At 37.9% G+C, this 24,525-nt stretch overlaps 1 protein-coding gene across 1 annotated transcript in view; it reads left to right on the top strand.

Moving 5' to 3' along the window:
- The window catches only part of CNTNAP5 (contactin associated protein like 5), a 683,524-nt gene that overhangs the window by 597,410 nt on the left and 61,589 nt on the right, over positions 1-24,525 (top strand). The window lies entirely within an intron of this gene.

Raw genomic sequence — 24,525 nt, 5'->3', positions numbered from 1 at the left:
CTCAGGGTGCTGCTTACCTGTCTGCAGCTGTATCCTTAACACCTTCCTCTATAGTGTACTTGCTTTAAAGATACCTTTAAAATATTTCACAGTGTATATATACTTATCAAAGGAAGTTCAAAAACAAGTACATGCAAAAAGAAGAAATAACAAATCACTTTAATCCCATCATTAAGATAGGCTGAGATTTCATTTTATATCTGGTTCTCTAGTGACCTTGGTAAAGTCATAAAATGTGTTGACACTTGGCTTCCTCATCTATAAAACAGAAATAGTAATATATATTTTGAAAGGCTATTGTGAGGATTAAATAAAATAATGTAGTTAAAGCACATATCACAATGCTTAAAACAGGGATCATAATTAACAGTGACTTTTATCTAACTACCAATGGACACTTAAATGTGAATATAACCAAACTACACATGGTTTTAGATCTTCATTTAATAATATTGTGTAATGATATTTCCATATTGGCAAACAAATTGTATTAGATTCTATAGTTTGTTTTCGTTTTTCTCATTGTTGGACACTTAGGGTAATATAAAATTTTGCTACTTCCTTTTCCCCAAATGTTATGATCAGTTGCTTACTGCTCAGTCTTTGGGGTCTCAGTTATTGCCCTGTGTAAATTCCTGGACCTGAATGACTAGATCTAAGTGTATAAAAAAATCCTTTTAAGATCTTAGATATCCATTTCAAATTGCCAGGATTGCTACAGAACTTGGGAAAGGTCCATCCTGACAGCCTCTGGCCAAGACCCAAGAATGCAGGGGCAGTTTCTTGAAGGTTAGCACCCTCCAGGGTGGTGACATCCAGGTCCATGCCAGAGAGTTTGATGTGGTATTAATGAAGTCTGAAGCATAAAATCCAACCCTGGAATGGCATTTGACATTATCCCGTCCCCAGGCATGGTGCTAGGTGTCAGGCTTCTGGACAATTACTATTTGTAGAATATCTGTTATATGGTGTGCAAGGCTGGAAAATTACATTATTTTTTCTAAATCTAACAAAACATCTGTGAAGTAGATATTAATATCCTTATTTTGCAGCCACGGAGCAGAGAGGTTAGATGACTTGTCAAAACTCACTCAGTAAAGAGTGACCACCTCACTCTCTCTCTTCTGACTTACCAAAAACAATACAAAAAGATTCACAGAGGGCCTATATCTTTTGCTCCAAACCACACATACTGTCATCAACAAGAAGGACACCAATACCCTGGCAAACATATTGACTGTTCCGGTCTTTTAGTTAGATTATTCAGAAAATATCAGAGAAATATAAAAAAGGAGTTGGAAATGCTATTAGTAGACCATGGTAAGAAACTGCACCTTTATTCTGTGGCCAATGGTAAGTGGCGGAAGGATTTAAAAGGCAGGGAAGGTAGAAGGCAGAAAGACCAGACACTGGAGAGAAGATAGGATTTTCAAGGGAATGGTTTTAGGAAAAAAATGGCTAAACACAGATTTTAGAACGTTATTTACCTTAGAAAGCTCGTGAAAGATTCTGAAGTTAATGAATGGTTTGCAAAATGCTTTGTAAAACTCTACACAAATACACTTGCATATTGTCAGTAGTGTTAGTCAGAAGCTAATATGTTAGGACAGATATTGATATCATAATGTCATCTAAAAATATAAGTGGTCTCTAAAATGAAATTGTTCCTGCCATAGACAACTTATCAAACCCTTACAGGCTTTCATTGTCAAATATTCATGTCAGTTTTGTAGACTGTTTATAGAGGGAGGAATTGGGAATGGTGATTTGGTTTTCCGTTTTGCTTTATGATTTTCTAGGAGAGGATCCCTGGGACACTTACTCATAATGACTATCATGCTCCTTCCTGCCCATCCTCAAGAAAGCATAGTAATCTCCCAGCTCTATGTGAATGTGTGCTGTGGTCTATGAGGGTGAAAGTGGATTGCAATGTGCTGTATCTGTGATAGGTTCCATCTGTGTTCTTGAGTGTACTGCTGATGAATTCTCACTACATCCATGGGTAATATGCCCTGGGTTGTTTTAAGATTATTTAACTATCTTCTGTGAGTGTCAGTGTATAAATATACTCTTACCCAGAGAGGCCATAATCCCCACTGAAGAGTGATTAATTATACACATACCTCGTGTTTGTATTGCAGCTTCCCCCAGGGAGCTCAAAGCACTTTGCAAATATGAATTGCAAATAATAAACAATGCCTTGGATTTCTAAGACACCTATCCCTAAGGTCTTAAGTTTATGCCTCTCTCAGCATTCTACTAGGGGCAAAGCCCTTACAACCCAAGGGCAAGAGTCAGCACCTCTCATCTTCTCCTGTGAGAGGGAATTGTGAACTATTACAGGCCTGATTTTACCAGAGTGGAACTAAGTATGTGAGGGACAGGAATGTATAGACAGGGAAAGTAGAAGGGAGAGAAACCAGACACTGGAAGACAGGAGTTTCCAGGGTATGACTATATTTAAAAAAAAAAAGAAGGTTAAATGCAGATTTTAGAAGGTTACTTACCTCAAAACACTCAGGGAAAATTCCAAAGTTAGAACAATACAGGGTAGGTGGGGCAGGTGACACTAAGTGCCATTTAGAGGGAAAAATGTGGCTTTCTACTAACTCTTGACTATGAGAAATCCTCATTAATCAACAAAAAGATGAGGTAGGAGGGAAGGTTCAAAATATGGATTACAACTATAATTCTCAGTTAATTATTGGCTTTGAAGCACCTTAGTGACTAAATTCCAGCATTGGCTAAAATAATTCATTTCTTTTGCTACCAAAGATAGTTATCTAGATAAAATGTATGTAGATCAGATGACCCTATTTGTTTCACAGTTTACTCTATTGTTAGTCCCTCCCTTATCCAGGGAAAGGGGTGGGAGAGTTATTTGGGTCATTTTTTGCTTGAGCACAGAACTCAACAGCAATTAAATTATCATCTAGCAAAAGTGATATTTTAGGCACAGTTGTTTACAAAGCAGCAAATAAATAAGAACCACTGGTTCCTTTCTATATAAACACGCTTCTCCTAGGAATTCATCCTTTACAAAATTTCCCTTCACTAGGCAGAAATTTGAACTTGAGATGAGGATTGGGCCTTTCAGAATTCTTAGGCTGCTGCCTACATAGCAAATTGTACACATTCAATTGATATCAATTGGTAATGAGACTAGCACTCCAGGCCACTGTTTTCAGTGTTCAAAACCACACTGACTTCCTTCTAATTCCCTGTTGTGCAAATGGAGCTCTTAAATGTGGTGCTGCATTAATAGAGTTCTTTTCAGAATCATTTTACCAATGACAAAAATGATACAGAGAATCAAGCCTGGGCTATCTAGTGATGATGATGATGATTCTTTATCTTGATTCTTTGTAGAATTTCTGCAAATGTAGCTTCAGAGAGATTAAAAAATAATAATCAAGATAATAATCACAATAATAGTTAATATTTATGAATATTATGTGCCAGATACTCTTAAAGTACTTAATTCAGCTTCAACCTTCACAATTTAATGAAATAGAAGTAGATACTATAATTATATACATTTTGCACACAGGGAGGTGAAATACTAGAAGACCATTAGATTTTTCCAGGCTTTCACAGGTGATGTCTAGAGGCCTTGAGATCTGATCCAGAGGGCTTAGCTCTTAACCACTACTCTGGCCTGCCTCTCAGAAAACATGTTGATGGGCACACAGGCTTAAGATTTGAACTGGACCACTATGTCATGGAGCTTTACTAGGATTCTGTCTTTGAAAGGGGTGTCTTATGAAAGAACATAGTTTTTATTATTATGCATTTTTGACTAGTCTTTCAGCTGGTGATCTGGGAAGAAGTAATCTGAGGGCAACCGTCCTAACTTACTGTAAAGCAATGTCTTATCTCATGCAGCTGGCTGTGAGTCAAATAGGGTCACAGTCTACACAAACCCCCTATTCATAACACTTAGATTTCCATTTCTGCTCTTCACTTCTGTCCCAAATTCTGGTTCCACATTTGTTGCTGTTGGTTTGCCATCTTTAACAAATAATACCTCACAAAAAAAATTAGTGCTTAAACTGATTCTTCCCTTGTTGTGAAACTTGTATTTTTTCTTCCTCTATCCTTACTGAAAACACTTAGTAAATTCCTTATTTCCTTAATGAGATTAGGATTTATTAACTGCCATCTGCCATATATCTTTCTTTGATAGATACTGAAGATACAGAGATGAATCAAACAGAATCTCTGTCTTCCTAGAGCTCACATTTGATTAAAAGAGTCATACATTAATAAAATATCCATACTACTAGAAATATAATTATGAACTGTTTCATGTGACAAATTTTAGGGTACTATGGAAGCTCATATCAAAATGAGGGACAATGGGGATCAATCAAAGAAGGCTTCCCTGGTGAGCTGAGCTCTGAGAGTGGGCTGGGTTGGCTGAGATGGGTGGTGCTCGTTCCAGTAGAGTGTGTGGTTTGTGCAGAGGTTCTCCCATGGGGGAAGATGGGGTGAGGAGGAACTGAAGGAAAGTCTGGCTTGTATAAAGGGAATAAAGTATAAAGAGAGTATGCTTTATACAGAGTATAAAGGAGAGTGATATGAGAGGGTCTAGTGAGCAGACTGGGTCCAGGTCACCTCTGGACCTGGAATCCTAGTCTCATGGCTCTTCTCTTTGCCTTAATGCACATAATCTGCCACCCACTTCTGTCAAAAATGATTCTCTCTCTCTCTGTGTGTCTCTCTCTCCCCCTCCCCCTCCCTCTCTCTTTACTCTCCTGTGGCCTCAGAGCTAGATTTCCCACACAATCTGCCACCAAATCTTGTCAAAAATGATTCTCTCTCTTTCTCTCTCTTTCTCTCTCTCTCTCTCCCTCTCCCCCTCTCTCTTTACTCTTCTTTGGCCTCAGAGCTAGATTTCCCTTTTTAAATAAAATCTTGCCTGAACTCTACCTACAGCCTTTTAGATGATTTTCCACCTCCAATCCTTCTTCACCCTGGGGCATCCCTTCATTGAGATCTGCGGTTTTTCCTTTTGATTTTTCTAAAATACATTTTAAGACTACTCTCTTCTTAAGAACTTTTACTGATTCCTGAAACTTCTGCCTTATAAATCCAAACACAGTGGGACAGAGTGAAAAGCCCTTTAGCATCTGACCCAGCCCAGCTGTACATGGTGCACTGAACTTCCCATCAGAAGTTCCCATCAACCCTTTTGTCTGAACTAGAATGTACTGAAAATTGTGAAGGGCTGCTTGGAGAGCTCCGGAGATCTTTGCTAAATGTTAGGGAACTCAAACTCAATTGCATTTTATTTTTCTTTCAAGGATAACACATTTGTCTCTTTTTCCACCTTGCCATAAGTGAACAAATACATGTGACAAGGTTAAAAAGTGACACGGTTTTCTTTCTATGCATAGGTTTTCTGAATCACATTTATACCTTCATTTAGCAGGTATTTAGGCAGCACCTAATATATGTAAGGAGGTGAGGAGGGGGAATAATAAAGCTTGAGAGGATGTGAGTCTCCTTAGCATGGAATATAAGACAACAGGAGGAGACTCCTGGAGAGATGACTGACAGGTTGAGATAAGTTTAGAGTACAGGGCAGGAATTGGACTTTACTATGTTGATAGGTAAGGACATTTCTTCATAGTGAAGCAACACTATCCGGTATGGTGGAGGAAGACAACTTTGTTGCTGATATAGGGGAGGATGCTAGAGAAAGGGTGGCCAGTGGGAAGGCTTGGGCATTAGAGAATACAAGGGAGGTCCTCTCGAATAAGCTGGCCCTCTCTCTCTCCATTGCATACTCCCTCAGAGCTTGGAATATTTTCTCTGGGTCATGACATTTGTTTGTTTGTAGGCTTGAGCTCCATGAGAGCAGAGACCTTGGCTATGTAGTCTCAGAATCCAACAAATGAAAGGGGGGGCAGTATGCATTGAGTAAGACATGCTGGCTGGCTGCAACTAACAACCTTATCCCATCCCAGAACAGGTGCACTCCAGAGGCAGAACATGGAGCCCTGCCCCCTCACAATACAGAAAAGCTCCCCACCTGATTGTCTTTATGCCAATAAACAGGATTCTATGGTTATGTCTTGACAACTTTACATTGTGAAAACAGCCTGAAGTTATTCATGAGCTAGTTACACGATTTGTTAATGATTTTAGAAAATGGCTTAGGAAATCATCTCTAATTGACCATCATTTATACTTTCATTTATGAAAGTGCCTGGAGCCAGCACTAACTAGTCTGTCTTCTCCGCACTTAGCAGGCTGCATGGGGCTGATAGAAGCAAGGAAAACATCAGGACCAAGCAATGTGCAGACCATTCTGACCAAGTTACATCATTGACACCTTTAAACTTTAAAAATTATCATTCTGAGCTCAACATACATTTTCTGAACGCATATTGAGTGCTGCACATGAGATGAGATGCTGAGGATGTGTTGTTGGGCTCTTTATTAAATGCAGAGTGGCTCAGCTCCCTGTTATATGATGCATTTGTGCTGTGGGTCAAGTCGCCACCTACCCCACTCCCTGGAATGACATCATTGGAAAATGTTTCTAAGCCACCATTCACAGTAGTGCTTCTTTTGAAATTACCTCCATAAATAACACTGGGAAAAAGCAAATGATGGGTTAGTTAAAAAAGTCATATCTCAAAAGAGGTAATGCCTCCCTTCAGGATCGGAGTTTGGTTTCACCTCTCAAATTGCTCAGCAAGTACTTCCTTCTACTTTTTCCAAGCATGCTCACCCGCCTTCCACCCAACCATACATCTGCACTCCATCTTTTTTTTTAAATCCCTCTGCTTTGGACATTCTCTTTCCTTTAGTAAGATGCCTCTGTTTCCTTCTCATCCTCATGGCTAATTTTTAGGGTCTTCAAGACCCTTGGCTAATAATTAAGGTCTTCAAGACCCTAATTCAGGGTTTATCTTTCCTTCCATGTCTTCTCCGATTTTCCAGCTCTCCCGCCTGTGGGTGTTCCCTCACAGCATTTCTCTTCACAGTATTATAAGAGTCTGCTTATTGTTATGAGTAACTCATCACTAGATTTCAGTGTCATGGGAGAAAGTCTGTGTCTCCTTCTGTAGCCAGCGTCCACGCCATTGTCCCTGGTACATGACAGGTGTTGACTATCTGCCTGTTGTATGTGGATGGAAGGTTTGCTTCCCAGCTGAGCCCCGCACTGGGATCGCAGAGATGTTAATAATGTGAGCATGCGCTCCTTGTTAGACAGAAGATGTCACTCCCAGTGGCATTTCAACCAACCAGCTAACAAACCACAAATCGTGACCCAATATTTCTGTAAAATTGCATCTTTTTACGCTGGCAGTATCTGTGGTTACCAAAACTTAAGAAAAAAAAACTTCAGAAACACAGAATGGCTGACATTAGTTCCAAATATTTAAAAGTTTTAAGTGTCATACTCAAAATCATCTATATTTAAAAGCAATTGAATCATAAAAAGTGAACATAAAATGTACACAGCTGCCTCATCCTGAATACTTTAAAGACTAATTACTCTGTTGAGTCCTAATGACTATTGCCTTCAAACCCTGTAAATTATATATAAATAAGAGAAGAGAGTTTGTAAATGTAAGTGACTCTAATTGGGTCTCAGAAGAAAGAAAAACAGATCTTCAGTAGCTCAGTAAAATCTCTAAGTCCGTAAAACATCGGCCAGTTTCTTCCGTGGAGTTTTGTGAAGTGTACCTTTTATATATGCTGCAGAGACTGAATTCAAAGGGCAGGCCTGTTTGGTTTTGCTTGTACATATGAACTGAAAAATATAAATTAAAGAAACACTTGATTTCATAATTCAGTGTATTTTTATTTCCTTGAAAAAGGGCTGCCATTCAGTGAAGCATACAATAAGGAAACCTGTCAGAACAGGGTCCCACGGAAGAGTAGCAATTGGTCTGTATTCATTCCCAGTAAGGGGACTCTTTTTCTAGGCAAATGCATTTTGAGTTAAAGGTAAGACAGGTTGTAGAATATTTTGTGCAAACGTAAACAGAAGCATGGAAATAGAAGAAGATAATTGTTGCTTATTAAGGTGCTTAGAATAGAGCTGAATCAAGTAAACCAGAACCCATCACTGAATAGTTTGAAGGATTTGGTACCTGTTTGCTACTTCCTCTGAGAGTTTTCAAGGTTGTTTTTGAATAAGAAATGAATTGAGCCCAGAAAACCATCATAATTGAGTGGATCTGAAAATGCTTAGTGCAGTACAGTTACTGACTCATGAGAAATTCTCAAAAAGCTGAGAATATTCTCTCTCTTTTTAAATTTTTTTTAAAATTTCAATAGGTTTTTGGGGAACAGGTGGTGTTTCGTTACATGAATAATTTCTTTAGTGGTGATTTCCGAGATTTTGGTGCATACATCACACAAGCAGTGTACACGGTACCCAATATGTAGCATTTTATTCCTCACTATGCCCCTACCCCTTCCTGAGTCCCCAAAGTCCATTGTATCATTCTTATGCCTTTGCATCATTATAGCTTAGCTCCCACTTATGAGTGAGAACATACAATATTTGGTTTTTCATTCCAGAGTTACTTCACTTATAATAATAGTCTCCAATTCCATCCAGGCATTTAGGTTGCTGTAAATACCATTACTTTGCTCCTTTTCATGGCTGAGTAGGGTTGCTTATCCACTCATTGATCGATGAGCATTTGGGCTGTTTCCATACTTTTGCAATTGTAAATTTGGCTGCTATAGAGCATGTGCAAGTATCTTTTTCATGTAATAACTTTTTATGACTGAATAACATCCCTTATCCAGTTGTTGATCGATGAGCATTTGGGCTATTTCCATATTTTTGCAATTGCAAATTTTGCTGCTATAAACATGCATGTGCAAGTATATTTTTATATAATGACTTCTTTTCCTCTGTGTAGATACTGGGATTGCTGAATCTAACTGTAGATCTACTTTTAGCTCTTTAAGGAATCTCCACATGGTTTTCCATAGTGGTTGCACTGGTTTACATTCCTACTAACAGTGTAGGAGTGTTCCTTTTTCACTGCATCCATGCCAACATCTATAATTTTTTAAATTTTTTGATTATGGCTATCCTTGTAGGAGTGAGGTGATATCTCATTGTGGTTTTGATTTACATTTTCCTGATAATTAATTATTTTGAGTAGTTTTCTATGTGCTTTTTGTCCATTTGTATATTTTCTTTTGAGAATTGCCTATTCATGTCCCTAGCCCACTTTTTAATGAGACTGTCTGTGTTTTCCTTGCTAATTTGTTTGAATTCATTGTAGATTCTGGATATTATTCCTTTGTCAGATGTATAGATTGTGAAGATTTTCTCCCACTCTGTGGGTTTTCTGTTAACTCTGCTGATTTTTTCTTTTGCTGTGAAGAAGGTTTTTAGTTTAATTAAATCCTGTTTGTTTATTTATCTTTGTTTTCCTCGCATTTGCTTTGGAGTTCTTGGTCATGAGGTCTTTGTCTAAGTCAATGTCTATAAGATTTTTTTTGATGTTATCTTCTAGAATCTTTATGGTGTAAGTCTTAGATTTAAGTCTTTGATCCATCTTGAGTTGCTTTTTGTATAAGATGAGAGTTGGAGGATCCACTTTCATTCTTCTACATGTGGCTTGACAATTATCCCAACACAATTTGTTGAATAGGGTGTCCTTTCCCCACTTTATGTTTTTGTTTGCTTTGTCGAAGATCAGTTGGCTGTAAATATTTGGCTTTATTTCTATGTTCTCTATTCTGTTCCATTGGTCTATGTGCCTATTTTTGTACTAGTACAAAGCTGTTTTGGTGACTATGGCCTTATAGTATAGTTTGAAGTCAGGTAATGCAATGCCTCCATATTTATTCTTTTTGCTTAGTCTTGCTTTGGCTAGGCAGGCTCTTTTTTGGTTCCATCTGAATTTTAGGATTGTTTTTTATAATAATGGTGGCATTTTGATGGGAACTATGTTGAATTTTTAGATTGTTTTTGGCACTATGGTCATTTTCACAATATTGATTCTACCCATCCATGAGCATGGGATGTGTTTCCATTTGTTTGTGCTGTCTATGACTTCTTTCAGCAGTGTTTTGTAGTTTTCCTTGTAGTGGTTTTTAATTTTTTTTTTCCACTAATGTGAAATGGGTTGAGATTTTGATTTGATTTTCAGCTTCTGTTGGTATGCAGCAGAGCTACTAATTTGTGTACATTAATTTTGTATCCTGAAACTTTGCTGAATTTATTTAACAGTTATGGGAGCTTTTTGGATGAGTCTTTAGAGTTTTCTAGGTATACGACCATGTCATCAGCAAATAGTGACAGTGACAGTTTGATTTCCTTTTACCAATTTGGATGCCCTTTATTTATTTCTCTTGTCTGATTACTGTGGCTAGGACTTCCATTAGTATGTTAACTAGAAGTAGAAAAGTGGGCATCCTTGTCTTGTTCTGCTTCTCAGGGGGAATGCTTTCAATTTTTCCTCATTCAGTATAATCTTGGCTGTGGCTTTGTCATAGATGGCTTTTATTACATTAAGGTATGTCCCCTGTATGCCCATTTTGCTGAGGGTTTTAATCCTAAAGTGATACTGGCTTTTTTCAAATACTTTTTTCTGCATCCATTCAGATGATCGTGTGATTTTTGTTTTTAATTCTGTTTATGTGTTGTATCACATTTATTACTTATGTCTGTTAAACCATCCCTGCATTCTTGGTATGAAACCCACTTGATCATGGTGGATTGTCTTTTTGATAGGTTGTTGAATTTGGTTGGCTAGTATTTTGTTAAAGATTTTTGCATCTATGTTCATCAGGGATATTAGTCTGTAGTTTTCTTTTTTTGTTATATCCTTCCCTGGTTTTTGTATTAGGGCAATACTAGTTTCATAGAGTGATTTAGGAAGGATTCCTTCTTTCTCTATCTTTTGGAATATTGTCGATAGGATTGGTACCAATTCTTCTTTGTATTAATGATAGAATTAAGCTATGAATCCACCTGGTCCTGGCCTTTTATTTTGGTGGCGATCTTTGTATTACCATTTTAATCTCACTGCTTGTTATTGGTCTGTTCAGAGATTATATATCTTCCTCATTTAATCTAGGAGGGTTGTATATTTTCAGGAATTTATCCATCTCCTCTAGGTTCTCTAGTTTATGTGCATAAATGTGTTCATAGTAACCTTTAATAATCTTTTGTATTTTTTGTGGTGTCAGTAGTAATATCTCGTTTTGTTTCTAATTGAGCTTACTTGGATATTATCTCTTCTTTTCTTGGTTAATCTTGCTAATAGTTTATCAATTTTATTTATCTTTTCAAAGAACCAGCTTTTTTTTCATCTATCTTCTGTATTTTGTTGTTGTTGTTTCAATTTCATTCATTTCTACTCTGATCTTTGTTATTTCTTTTCTTCTGCTGGCTTTGGGCTTAGATTGTTCTTGTTTTTTCAGTTCCATGAGATGTGACCTTATATTGCCTATGTGTGCTCTTTTGGACTTTTAAATGTAGATTTTTTATTATTATTATTATACTTTAAGTTCTAGGGTACATGTTCACAACATGCAGGTTTGTTACATTTGTATACACGTGCCATGTTGGTGTGCTGCACCTATTAACTCGTCATTTATATTAGGTATATCTCCTAATGCTATCCCTCCCTCCTACCGCCTCCCCACAATAGGACTTGGTGTGTGATGCTCCCCTTCCTGTGTCCAAGTGATCTCATTGTTCAATTCCCACCTATGAGTGAGAACATGTGGTGTTTGGTTTTCTGTTCTTGCGATAGTTTGCTGAGAATGATGGTTCCCAGCTGCATCCATGTCCCTACAAAGGACACGAACTCATCCTTTTTTATGGCTGCATAGTATTCCATGGTGTACATGTGCCATATTTTCTTAATCCAGTCTGTCACTGATGGACATTTGGGTTGATTCCAAGTCTTTGCTATTGTGAATAGAGCCTCAATAAACATATGTGTGCATTTAATGCCATAAACTTGCCTCTTAGCATTGCTTTTGCTGTATCCCAGAGGTTTTGATAGATTGTGTCACTATTATTGCTCATTTCGAAGAATTTTTATAATTTTCATCTTGATTTCATTGGTTGCTTTGTTCATTTTTTTTTTATTCCTTTTTTTTTTTTTTTTGTCTTTGTTGAATTGGGTTAATTTCACAGCCTTTTCTCTGAGCTTTGAAGATCTTTCTTCTGCTTGTTTGACTGGACTGCTGAGACTTTCCAGTGCATCTCTCTAAGTGTGTCCTTCATTTCCAGGAGTGGTGATTGTTTTTATTTTACTATCTATTTCACTGAGGAATTTCTCTTTCATATCCTGTACCATGGTTTTGATTTCTTTAATTTGGACCTCACCTTTCTCTGATGCCTCCTTGATTAGCTTAAAAATTGATCTTCTGAGTTCTTTTTGTGGCAATTCAGAGATTTCATCTTGGTTTGGATCCATTGCTGGTGAGCTGGTATGATCTTTTGGGGATGTTAAAGAAATTGTGTCGTAATGCCAGAATTGTTTTACTGATTCCTTCTCATTTGGGTAGACTATGTCAGAAGGAAGATATGGGATTCAAGAGCTGCTGTTAAGATATTTTTGTTCATGGGGTTCTCCTTTGATGGGGTGTTCTCCTTCTTCCCCTAGGAATGGGACTTACTGTGAGCCAAACTGTAGTGACTGTTTTTGCTCTTCTGGGTCTAGCGACCCAATAGAGCTACTATACTGGGCTCTGCACTGGTATTGAAGAGCTTCTGCAAAGAGTCCTGTGATATGATTTGCCTTCTGGTCTTGCAGCCGTGGGTAATAGCCCCTGCTCCAGTGGAGGTAGCCAGGGAATGAAGTGGATTCTGTGAGGGTCTTTGGTTGTGTTTTTGTTTAGAGTGCTGATTGCATGTTGGTTGGCCTCCATCCAGGAGGGGGCACTTTTAAGAATGCATCAGATGTGGCCCTATAAGGAGGATACATTCTTGCCTTAGGAACACCTGGTTAAGTACTCAGGTTTCTCAGGTGGGAAGCAGGTCATAAAGTTCCCAAAAGCTTATGACCTTTGTCTTCCACTACAAGGACGGGTAGAGAAAGACCACCAGGTAGGGGCAGGGATAGGTGTTTCTGAGTTCAGCCTCTCTTTGGGCGACGTTTGCTGCAGCTGTTGTGGAGGATGGGGTGTGACTTCCAGTCCAATGGAGTTGTATTCCCAGGGGGATTATGGCTGCCTTTGCTGAATCATACAGGTCACCAAGGAAGTGGGGGAAAGCATACAGTCACAGGCCTCACCCCACTCCCATGTAGTCCATAGTCCTAAAGGCTGGTCGTACTTTCATTGTGCCCCTCCAACAGCACTGAGTCTATATCCAGGCAGCCAGAGACCAGGGCTGAGAACTTGCCCCAGACTATGAGTTTCCCAGCAGAGAAAGCAAGCCGACTTACAGGTTTTCGGTATCTCAGGGAACCTGTTCTGGTGATCCAGTTCCTTCAAAAGGTCTGTGGATTCTCTTAGCTTTCCTGGTATGTTCCTGTGGTAGTTCTTGGAGCAAAAGTTTATGAGGTGAGTCTCCACACACTGCTCTGTCCACCCAAGTGGGAGCTGCAAGCTAGTCCTGACTCCTATCTGACATCTTAATTCTCGAGAATATTCTCTTGAGGATAGCTAATTCTTTTCTGTTCTAATTTTTTCTTACCTTGCTTAAGCTAGAAATTATGGAAAATACTCTTTTTTTTTTTTTTTTTTTTTTTTTTTTTTTTTTGAGACCGAGTCTCACTGTGTCTCCCAGGCTGGAGTGCAGTGGCGTGATCTCGGCTCACTGCAAGCTCCGCCTCCCGGGTTCACGCCATTCTCCCGCCTCAGCCTCCCAAGTAGCTGGGACTACAGGCGCCCGCCACCGTGCCCGGCTAATTTTTTGTATTTTTAGTAGAGACGGGGTTTCACCATGTTAGCCAGGATAGTCTGGAAAATACTCTTAATGTTTACTTTTGTCATAAAAATTGTCTTTATTTTCCATAGAGTTTATACTTTTTAAGCATAAAGTGTCTCTTTTTCCAAAAAGCTTAAAAATATTTAATGTTTTAAAAATTTGGAGTCATCTCATTGCATTTAAAAAATGTTTTCTTGACTAATAAAGATTGAATACATTCAAGATGTACAATGTGATGGGTTGATAATATAAACACTGTGTAATGGTTACCATAAACAAAATAACACATCCATCACCACCCATGCTTTACATTAGATTGCCTGAACTTGTTCACTTTATAATTGAAAGTTTGACCAACATCTCCTCATTTCCCCAACCCCCAGTCCCTTGAAACCACTATTTTACCTTCTGTTTCTATGATTTCTACCTTTTTGGATTCCACATATAAGTGAGGACATACAGTGTCTGTCTCTCTGTGTCTGGCTTATTTCAGTTTGCATAATGTCTTCCAATATCATCAATGTTATTGAGAATTAAAGTATTTTTTTTTTTATTTTCTGTGGCTAAATAATGTACCACATTTTCTTTACTCACTAATCTCTCAATGAACACTCTAATCATTTCTATATCTTGGCTACTTTGATTAATGTTGAAATATACATGAAGTGCAAATACATTATCAAGATACTGATTTCATTTCTTTGGAGTATATACCCAGAGGTAGGATTGATGGATCATATAGTAGTTCTCTTTTTAATTTGATGAAGAGTCTGCCAACTGTTTTCCATAATTGCCATACCAGTATATATTCCCAACAAAAGTGTACAAAGGTTACATTTTCTCCACACCCTTGCCAACACTTGTTATCTATTGTGTTTTTGATAATAACCATCCTAACAGTGAAGTGATACCTTATTTGGTCTTAATCTGCATTTCTCTGATGAGTAGCAATATTGAGCACCATTTTGTAGATCTGTTGGTCTTTTGTATGTTTTCTTTGAAAAATGTCTATCTAGAACTTTTGCTCATTTTTGTCATTGTTTATTCTTTGCTATTGAGTTGAATTTTTTATATATTTTGGATATTAAATCCTTACCAGATATGTAGTACAAATATTTTTTCCCATTCTCTAGGTCACGTTTTCATTTTTTCAACTGTTACTTATATTGTGCAGAAATTTTTTAGTGTGATATAGTCTCACTTACTTATCTTGGCTTTTGTTGTGTATTCTTTTGGTGTCATATTCAAAAAAATATTGCCAAGACTAATATTAAGGAGCTTTTCCTCCATGCTTTCTTCTAGGAGTTTTATGGTTTCAGATTTTTATATTTAAGTCTTTATTTTCAAGTAAATTTTTGTATGTGGATCCAACTTAATGCATTTGCATGTGTGTATCTAGCTTTTCTGACACCATTTATTAAAGGGGTTGTCCTTTTTTACATTGTGTATTCTTGCTGTTCTTATCAAAGGTTAGTTGATCACAAATGTATAGGTTTATTTCTGGGGTCTCTCCTCTGTTACATTGGTCTATGTGTCTGTTTTGACGCCAGTACCATACTATTTTGTTTTGTTTTGTTTTGTTTTGTTTTGTTTTGTTTTGTTTTCTTTCTAATTAGGAATTCAACCTGGATAACATAAGGTATAAGGTTTTGATCACTATAGTTTTGTAATATAGCTTGAAATTAGGAAGTGTGATGCCTCCAGGCTTGTTCTTCTTTCTCAAAATTCCTTTTGCTATTTGGGATCTTTTTTATTCCATACGAACTCTAGAATTGTTTTTCTATTTCTTCGAATATATGATTGGAATTTTAATAAGAACTGCATTGGATTTGTAGATCATTTGGGGTGGTATGGACATTTTAGCAATAATGATTCTTCTAATCTATAAATATGGGCTATCTATCAATTTATTTGTGTCTTCTACAATTTCTTTCATCAGCGTCTTATACATTTAACATTCTATTGTACATGCAATGGTTCCAGGACAAGCTCTTGACAATGAAGTTTGACTTCAGAATGGTCACAAATTGTATTTTATTTTTTTTCTCTGTGACACCTAACTGAATGGGATTATCATATGTCTTTATTTAAAGAGTTTTCATTAAATGTTTTTATTTTCTATGTTGGGTGCTAAGGAAGGATGCCAAGTATGGATGCTAACCTTCAGGAAAATGGTAGACCACAGCCAAATTAGAGGGAAGAACTGTGTGAAATGACTGATATTTAAATGTCTAACCCAATTAAACAGATCTACATTTTTCCCATATGTAAAATTAGCATACAGTTAATTATGGATATGCCATATTTTTCAGATTGAATGATGAAATATATGAAATGCATTTGAGATAGTCCCTAGAACAAAATGAATAACCAATGATATTTTAATGATATTGGTAATAACAGTAAAAACAGGTCATTAATTTTGTTTACCCCAAATTCGTGCCCACCTGGAACTGAGAATTTTACTTATTTGTAAAATAAGGTCTTAACAGATGTAATAAGTTAAGTTAAAATGAAGTCATACTGGATAAAATGGGTTCTAAATCCAATGAGTGGTGTCTTTTTAAGGAAAATGAGATGTGGATACAGAGACACAGAGAAAAATAGAGACACACAGAGAGAAGAGGGCCATGTAACATGATGATAGAAGCAGAGATTGGAGCAATGCACACCAAAGAACAAAAAGGATTGTCAGGAGCTACCAGAAGCTGAAAAGAGACAAGAAAGGATTCTTCCCTTGAACCATTAGAGGGCAAGTGGACTCACTGATACTTCGATTTCAAACTTCCTCCAAATTTCTATTATTACAGTAGCCCAGGAGACAAAACAGATGGTAAATGGAACCACAGCACTTGATGAGATTGTGAAGGCAGTGAGTATTGATAGAGAGGTTCCCAGACTGAGCCCGGGGACTTTAACATGAAGAAAGCAACGTGACATCGAGAAATCAGCAATGGAGATAGAGAATGAATGACCAGTCAAGTAGGAAGGAAACTAGGAGAGAAAAATATTTTGAAATTGAAGCATTTTAGAAAGAAAAGAATATGACTGTGTTAAAAACTAATAAAAATAAGATGGTGATTATGAAAGGAAAATTAGATTTATCAACTGAAGTAGTAACGAAATGAAAGTTTTGGTGGTAGCTTAGGGTTAAAATCTGATTGGAGTAAATTTTAAGAGTAAATAAAAAAGAGGCATTCGAGAAAGTATAGATAATGCCTTAAGAGTTTTACTGTAAACCAGAAAGGAGCAGAGAAATATAACACTAGCTAATGCTAAGAAAGTTGCAGGCCGGGTGCAATGGCTCATGCCTGTAATTCCAACATTTTGGGAGGCCGAGGTGGGTGGATCACCTGAGGTCAGGAGTTCGAGACCAGCCTGGCCAACATGGTGAAACTCCATCTCTACAAAAATCAGCTGAGTGTGGTGACAGGCGCCTGTAATCCCAGGTACTGGGGAGGCTGAGGCAGGAGAATCACTTGAGCCCTGGAGGCAGAGCTTACAGTAAGCCAAGACCTCGCCATTGCACTCCAGCCTGGGCAATAAGAGAGAAACTGAGTCTCAAAAAAAGAAAGAAAGTTGCGGAAGTTTCCTTTTAGTTACAAAAATGCTAATGGGAATTATATAGTTGAAAGAATCAAATTTTAAAGAGAATTGTAAAGGAATGGGTGTTGTCTAAGTGATGTCTTTACAAGGTGATAACGATGAGAAGGAGATAATATGTTGGCATCGGATAAAAGTGAGGATAATTCATCTAAATTAATAAAAGGAAAGTCAGTGCATAATGGTTCAGCTATTGACATGTCAGTAAATATGGGGGCAGGACTTTGTGGTTCTTTTATAAATGCTTCAGTTGTCTTCGAGAAGACGGAGACAAGATTATTAGCTGAGAGTGAGGAAGGAGAAGGCAGAAATGAAGAGAAGCCATTATATGGTTCCCTCAGTCAATAGGTGAATCGATAGGAGAAAGAAGCTGAGATTGCGAGAGCAGGGGAAAGGCCCACCTGAAGTTGGCAGTCATGGATATAAAGTGGCTTGTAAACAGTGTGCATTGTTTGTGTTATCTTCCACCAGATAAACTATTCAAAAGTAGGGTAAGCAGTCATAGTTCTGCCAAGCAAATATCCACATTCAAGAAGCAAGAATGGGCCAAGGGACTTGAGGCTGTAGATGAGCGGATAATGATGGACCAAGCAATATGAGCTGGGAAAGGAGAGAGGAGAGGACACAAAGGAGTTAAGAGCTCTGAGCAGGTGGTGAGATTAGCCCTTACACTAAGTATTGGAGCAGTCCTGGCATTAGAGGAAGGGAATTAGAAAGGGAAGAGATTGTAGTCAGAAAATGAAATTCCTATAGTTGCAATTATGGAGGGTTTGCAATTATTAGTACTAATAAATATTGAAGTCTGATATTGATTCCATGATACACTAATCAATTATGATTGACAGCTTGGAAAACAGTTAGCTGGAGGTGCTGAAGTGGGTGTGTGTGGATATGGAGACGTTATTGTGTGGATCTCATGGGACCTAAGATGTGAATAAGGAGAGGCTTCCTGGCACTGACCTGTAACAGGAGCATTCCAGGTACAGAGAACAGCAGGAATAAAGTCCCCAAAGCAGGAGTAAGCTGGCACATTAGGGGAACATAAAGTAGGTCAGTAGTAGTTGGAGCTTAGTGGGTGAGGGCAAGTGTGGAATGAAATGAGACCAAAGAGGTACAGGGGAATATGATATAGTTTCTTGCAGGCCATGTCAAAGAATTTGGATTTTATTGTAAGTGCACTGGAGAACCATTAAACATTTTAACTGGTGGCATCTGGTTTACAGTGTAAATGCTTATTTTTGACTGCTGTGTAGAGAATGGATGGCTGTGGGAGAATGAGGAGGTGAGACTGGAATCTGGGAGACAAGTTCAGATGTGTTGTAGTTGTCCAAGTGACAGATGGTGATGGACTGCCTTGGGGCATGGTCGCAGACAATTAAGGAAGTGCAAAGATGCCAGATGTATTTAGCAGAGACCAGAGGGCTGTTGATGACTTGGTGTGGGGCATGTGTATGGGGTTCTGGTTAGGAAAATGAAACAAAAGAAAGAAGTATGGCTCCTAGAATTTTAACCTGAGCAGCCCGTGCAGAGGGGTGCCATTATGTGAGGTGGTAAAAACTAAAAGGGTAGCTGTTTGGTGAGGACAATCTGGTTAGTAGAAACCGAAAGATGCATAGGAAGCTGTCTAAGTCTGGGATTGACATGAACTGATGTGGAATGGAAAGGAATTGACATGGAGAAGAGCCTGCTCTTTCAAAGTGAAGTGGCAAAGCAAGAAACTAGCAATGCCATAGTAAAGGGAGAATGAGAGCAAACTCTTATCCCTCAGTGTTGGTCCAGAGTCTAGATCAGTCGTCCCTTTGATGATGTGAGGTTCATAGTGCTTTGTGTCTTTCCCTTTAGCTCTTACATGTACATTGTGGCACCCAGGCTAACATTCTTTTTTTAAAATTATTATACTTTTAAGTTCTAGGGTATGTATGCACAATGTGCAGGTTTGTTACATATGTATACATGTGCCATGTTGGTTTGCTGCACCCATTAACTCATCATTTACATTAGGTATTTCTCCTAATGCTACCCCTCTCCCATTCCCTCACCCCATGACAGGCCCCAGTGTGTGATGTTTCCTGTCCTGTATACAAGTGATCTCGTTATTCAGTTCCCACCTATGAGTGAGAACATGTGGTGTTTGGTTTTCTGTCCTTGTGATAGTTTGCTCAGAATGATGATTTCCAGCTTCATCCATGTCCCTATAAAGGACATGAACTCATCCTTTTTTATGGCTGCATAGTATTACATGGTGTATATGTGCTACATTTTCTTAATCCAGTCTATCATTAATGGATTTGGGTTGGTCCAAGTCTTTGCTATTGTGAATAGTGCCACAATAAACATATGTGTGCATGTGTCTTTATAGTAGCATGATTTATAATCCTTTGGTTATATACCCAGTAATGGGATCACTGGGTCAAATGGTATTTCTAGCTCTAGATCCTTGAGGAATCATCACACTGTCTTCCATAATGGTTGAACTAGTTTACACTCCCACCAACAGTTTGAAAATTTTCCTATTTCTCCACATCCTCTCCAGCACCTGTTGTTTCCTGACTTTTTAATGATTGCTATTCTAACTGGTGTGAGATGGTATCTCATTGTGGTTTTGATTTGCATTTCTCTGATGACCAGTGACGATTAGCATTTTTTCATGTGTCTGTTAGCTGCATAAATGTCTTCTTTTGAGAAGTGTCTGTTCATATCCTTTGCTCATTTTTTGATGGGGTTGTTTGATTTTTTCTTGTAAATTTAAGTTCTTTGTAGATTCTGGATATTAGCCCTTTGTCAGATGGGTAGATTGCAGAAATTTTCTCCCATCCTGTACGTCACCTGTTTACTCTGATGATAGTTACTTTTGTTGTGCAAAAGCTCTTTAGTTTAATTAGATCCCATTTGTCTATTTTGGATTTTGTTGTCATTGCTTTTGGTGTTTTAGTCATAAAGTCTTTGCCCGTGTGTATGTCCTGAATGGTATTGCCTAGGTTTCCTTCTAGGGTTTGTATGGTTTTAGGTCTAACATTTAAGTCTTTAGTCTATCTTGAATTAATTTTTGTATAGGGTGTAAGAAAGGGATCCAGTTTCAGCTTTCTACATATGGCTAGCCAATTTTCCCAACATCATTTATTAAATAGGGAATCCTTTCCCCATTTCTTGTTTTTGTCAGGTTTGTCAAAGATCAGATGGTTGTAGATGTGTGGTGTTATTTCTGAGGCCTCTGTCTGTTCCATTGGTCTATATCTCTGTTTTGGTATGAGTGCCATGCTGTTTTGGTTACCATAGCCTTGTAGTATAGTTTGAAGTCAGGTAGCGTGATGCCTCAAGCTTTGTTCATTTTGCTTAAGATTGTCTTGGCAATATGGGCCCTTTTTTGGTTCCACATGAACTTTAAAGTAGTTTTCTCCAATTCTATGAAGAAAGCTATTGGTAGCTTGATGGGGATGGCATTGAATCTATAAATTACCTTGGGCAGTATGGTCATTTTCACGATATTGATTCTTCCTATCCATGAGCATGGAATGTTCTTCCATTTGTTTGGGTCCTCTTTTATTTTGTTGAGCAGTGGTTTGTAGTTCTCCTTGAAGAGGTCCTTCACATCCCTTGTAAGTTGGATTCCTAGGTATTTTATTATCTTTGCAGTAATTGTGAATGGGAGTTCACTCATGATTTGGCTCTCTGTTTTTCTGTTATTGGTGTATAGGAATGCTTTTTGATTTTTGCATATTGATTTTGTATCCTGAGACTTTGCTGAAGTTGCTTATCAGCTTAAGGAGATTTTGGGCTGAGATGATGGGGTTTTCTAAATATACAATCATGTCATCTGCAAACAGGGACAATTTGACTTCATCCTTTCCTATTTGAATGCCCTTTATTTCTTTCTCTTGCATTCTAACATTGTTAAATATCACTTTGTGTCACACATTTGTTTGCAGCTCTTAATGGAATAGCTGTTTACAGAAACAGGTAAACTCCTTGGCATTCCTTGCCAGTGTGGTCTCTTTCTTTACCATTTCATTTCAAGTTCCCATTCCTTTTGTGGGGTCACAGTTTCCCTACTTTTCAAAATGATGAGGTTGGTTGTGCAAACGACTGCTAAGGTTCTCATCAGCTCCACTGCCTTACAGTTCTGCAGCTTCACATGTGGTAAGATCCAGCTACATTGCTCTGTTTACATCATAACTAGTAGTATATCACTCTTTGTTTTCCAAATTAAGTTCTCTCTTGCTTCTACAAACCTTCTCAGACAAACTCTTTCTGATTACCTCCACACATTTTTTTAACTTTTATTTTAGATTCTGGGGTTTATGTTGAAGTTTGTTACACAGTTAAACTCATGTCAGGGAGGTTTGTTGTATAGATTATTTTGTCACCCAGGTACTAAGCCTTGTATTCAATAGTTGTTTTCTTGATCCTCTCCCTCCTCCTATCCTGCATCCTCATGTAGACCCTGGCATCTTTTGTTCTCCTCTTTGTGTCCATGAGTTCTCATCATTTAGTTCCTACTTGTAAGTGAGAACATGAGGTATTTGGTTTTCTGTTCCTGCATTCGTTTGCTAAGGATAATGGCTTCCAGCTCCATCCCTGTTCCCACAAAAGACATGATCTCATGCTTTTTTATGACTGCATGGTATTTCATGGTGTCTATATACCATATTTACTTTATCCAATTTGTCATTGATGGGCATTTGTGATGATTCCATGTCTTTGCTATTGTGAATAGTGCTGCAGTGAACTTTCGTGTGGATGTACCTCGACCCTTATAACTGCTTATTGATTTTGAATTCAGAAAACATGTATTCTGTAGCACTGATCAAAGCTTCTCCCTTTCCCTCTGCTGATACGTTCATTCCTCTATCCATCCACTCATCCTTTTACGCTGCCACACATCTCTTTTGAGGTAGCATGACATAGTGAAAAGGACACATACTTTATATACATCTGTACTCCTCAGTTTAAATCCCATTTCATTATTGATATTCTCATTACAGTTTTACTTGTGGAGTTTTTATACTTCTGTAACATTCCATTTATTAATCTGAGGATTTTATGAAAAAACTACCTTTAGTACCACGTTAGGTGCCTAATACAAAGTAGGCACATCAGATCAGCCACTGTGACTGTTGCTTTTGTCTTCTTCAACTAGATTATAAAGTTTTTGAAGATAGAACTATAGCATTATAGCCATTTGTTTCTCTAGTGTCTTACACCAGCAGGCATTGAATAAATGTTAGTTTATAATTTGGATGAAGTGGTGATAACATTCTCCATAGTGGCTATTTTATTCAACAAATGTCTTCTGGAGATTTAAGATAACATGTACCATGTTATTCTCTGTAGACACGAAGATGAATAAGCAACAATTTCTCCTAGGGGAGCTTAGATTCAAGAGGATGAGAAAGACAAAAGAGTCTTGATAAATTGAGATTTGTATTCAACGTGACCAGAGTGGCAATAAGGTGAAAAGAAAGATGTTATTAGTCTTTGGGGCAGGTGGGGACCTGGGTCCCATGGACTGGGTCTTAAATAATGAGGAGGAGCTTGCCAGACGTATTAGGAGACAGGTGGGTGTTTTCAGCTAAGGCGAAAACAGAAACAAAATAAAACAAAAACATAACAATGTGCAGAGGCAAGGAAAAGCATCTGGGGGTATACTGAGTGTTCAGGTGTGTGACTAAGATATGAACAATACATACATAATAAAGTCGGAAAGGTAAGAAAAGGACATTGAATGTCATGGTAAGAAGTTGGAATTTCTCATATAGAATTAGAAAGCCTTGGATTTTTTTTTTTTTTTTTTTTTTTGAGACAGAGTTTTGCCCTTGTCACCCAAGCTGAAGTGTAATGGCATGATCTTGGCTCACTGCAACCTCCACCTCCCAGGTTTAAGCAATTATCCTGTCTCAGCCTTCCAAGTAGATGAGATTACAGGCATACGCCACCATGCCTGGCTAATTTTTATATTTTCAGTAGAGGCAGGGTTTTGCCATGTTGGTCAGGCTGTTCTTGAACTCCTGACCTCAAGTGATCTGCCCACCTCAGCCTCCCAAAGTGCTGGGATTGCAGGCATGAGCCACCGTGCCCAGCTGCCCTGGGGTTTTTTAGGTGCACTAGAGTCACATGGCCAAATATGTGTCATAATATTCATATTTGTGGAAAACAGATTAGAGTAGGAAGAGTAGAATGATGAGAAATGGTAAAACAGAAAATTATGTTCTTGTACAACCGATATACGGGAGTATTTACCCTAAGTCCCAGGTCAAGATACTGAATTAGATATTTGAACTTTTTAAATTTATTTTATTTTATTTTTCAAATTGTTTCTTTTCATAGGTTTTTGGGGAATAGTTGGTATTTGGTTACATGAATAAGTTATTTAATGGTGATTTCTGAGATTTTGGTGCACCCATCACCCAAGCAGTATACACTGCACCCAATTTATAGTCTTTTGTCCATCACCCCTCTTTCACCCTTACCCCTGAGTCCCCAAAGTCCATTGTATCATTCTCATGCCTTTGCATCCTCAAAGCTTAGCTTCCACTTAAGAGTGAGAACTTACAATGTTTGGTTTTCCATTCCTGAGTTATTTCACTTAGAATAAGAGTCTCCAGTTCCATCCATGTTGCTGCAAATGCCATTTATTTGTTCCTTCTTATGTCTGAGTAATAGTCCATGTTGTGTGTGTGTGTGTGTGTGTGTGTGTGTGTGTGTATAAAATAAAGATATTGTGGGGTGTGTGTTTGTGTATATATACAGGCATATGTGTATATATACAATTTATCTACTAGTTGATAAATAATATATATCTATATGCACACGCACACCACAATTTCTTAGTCTACTAGTTGATTGATGGGTATTTGGGCTGGTTCCATATTTTTGCAATTGCAAATTGCACTGCTATAAACATACGTGTGCAAGTATCTTTCTTGTTTAATGACTTATTTTCCTCTGTAGATACCAAGAAGTAGGATTGCTAGGTCAAATGGTAGTTCTACTTTTAATTCTTTAAGGAATCTACACACAGTTTTCTATAATTGTTGTACTAG

This window comes from Theropithecus gelada, chromosome 12, assembly GCF_003255815.1.
Source record: "Theropithecus gelada isolate Dixy chromosome 12, Tgel_1.0, whole genome shotgun sequence".
Classification (NCBI taxonomy): Eukaryota; Metazoa; Chordata; class Mammalia; order Primates; family Cercopithecidae; genus Theropithecus; species Theropithecus gelada.
The sequence above is the reverse complement of the archived record's forward strand: the minus strand, read 5'-3'. Positions and strand labels throughout refer to the sequence as shown.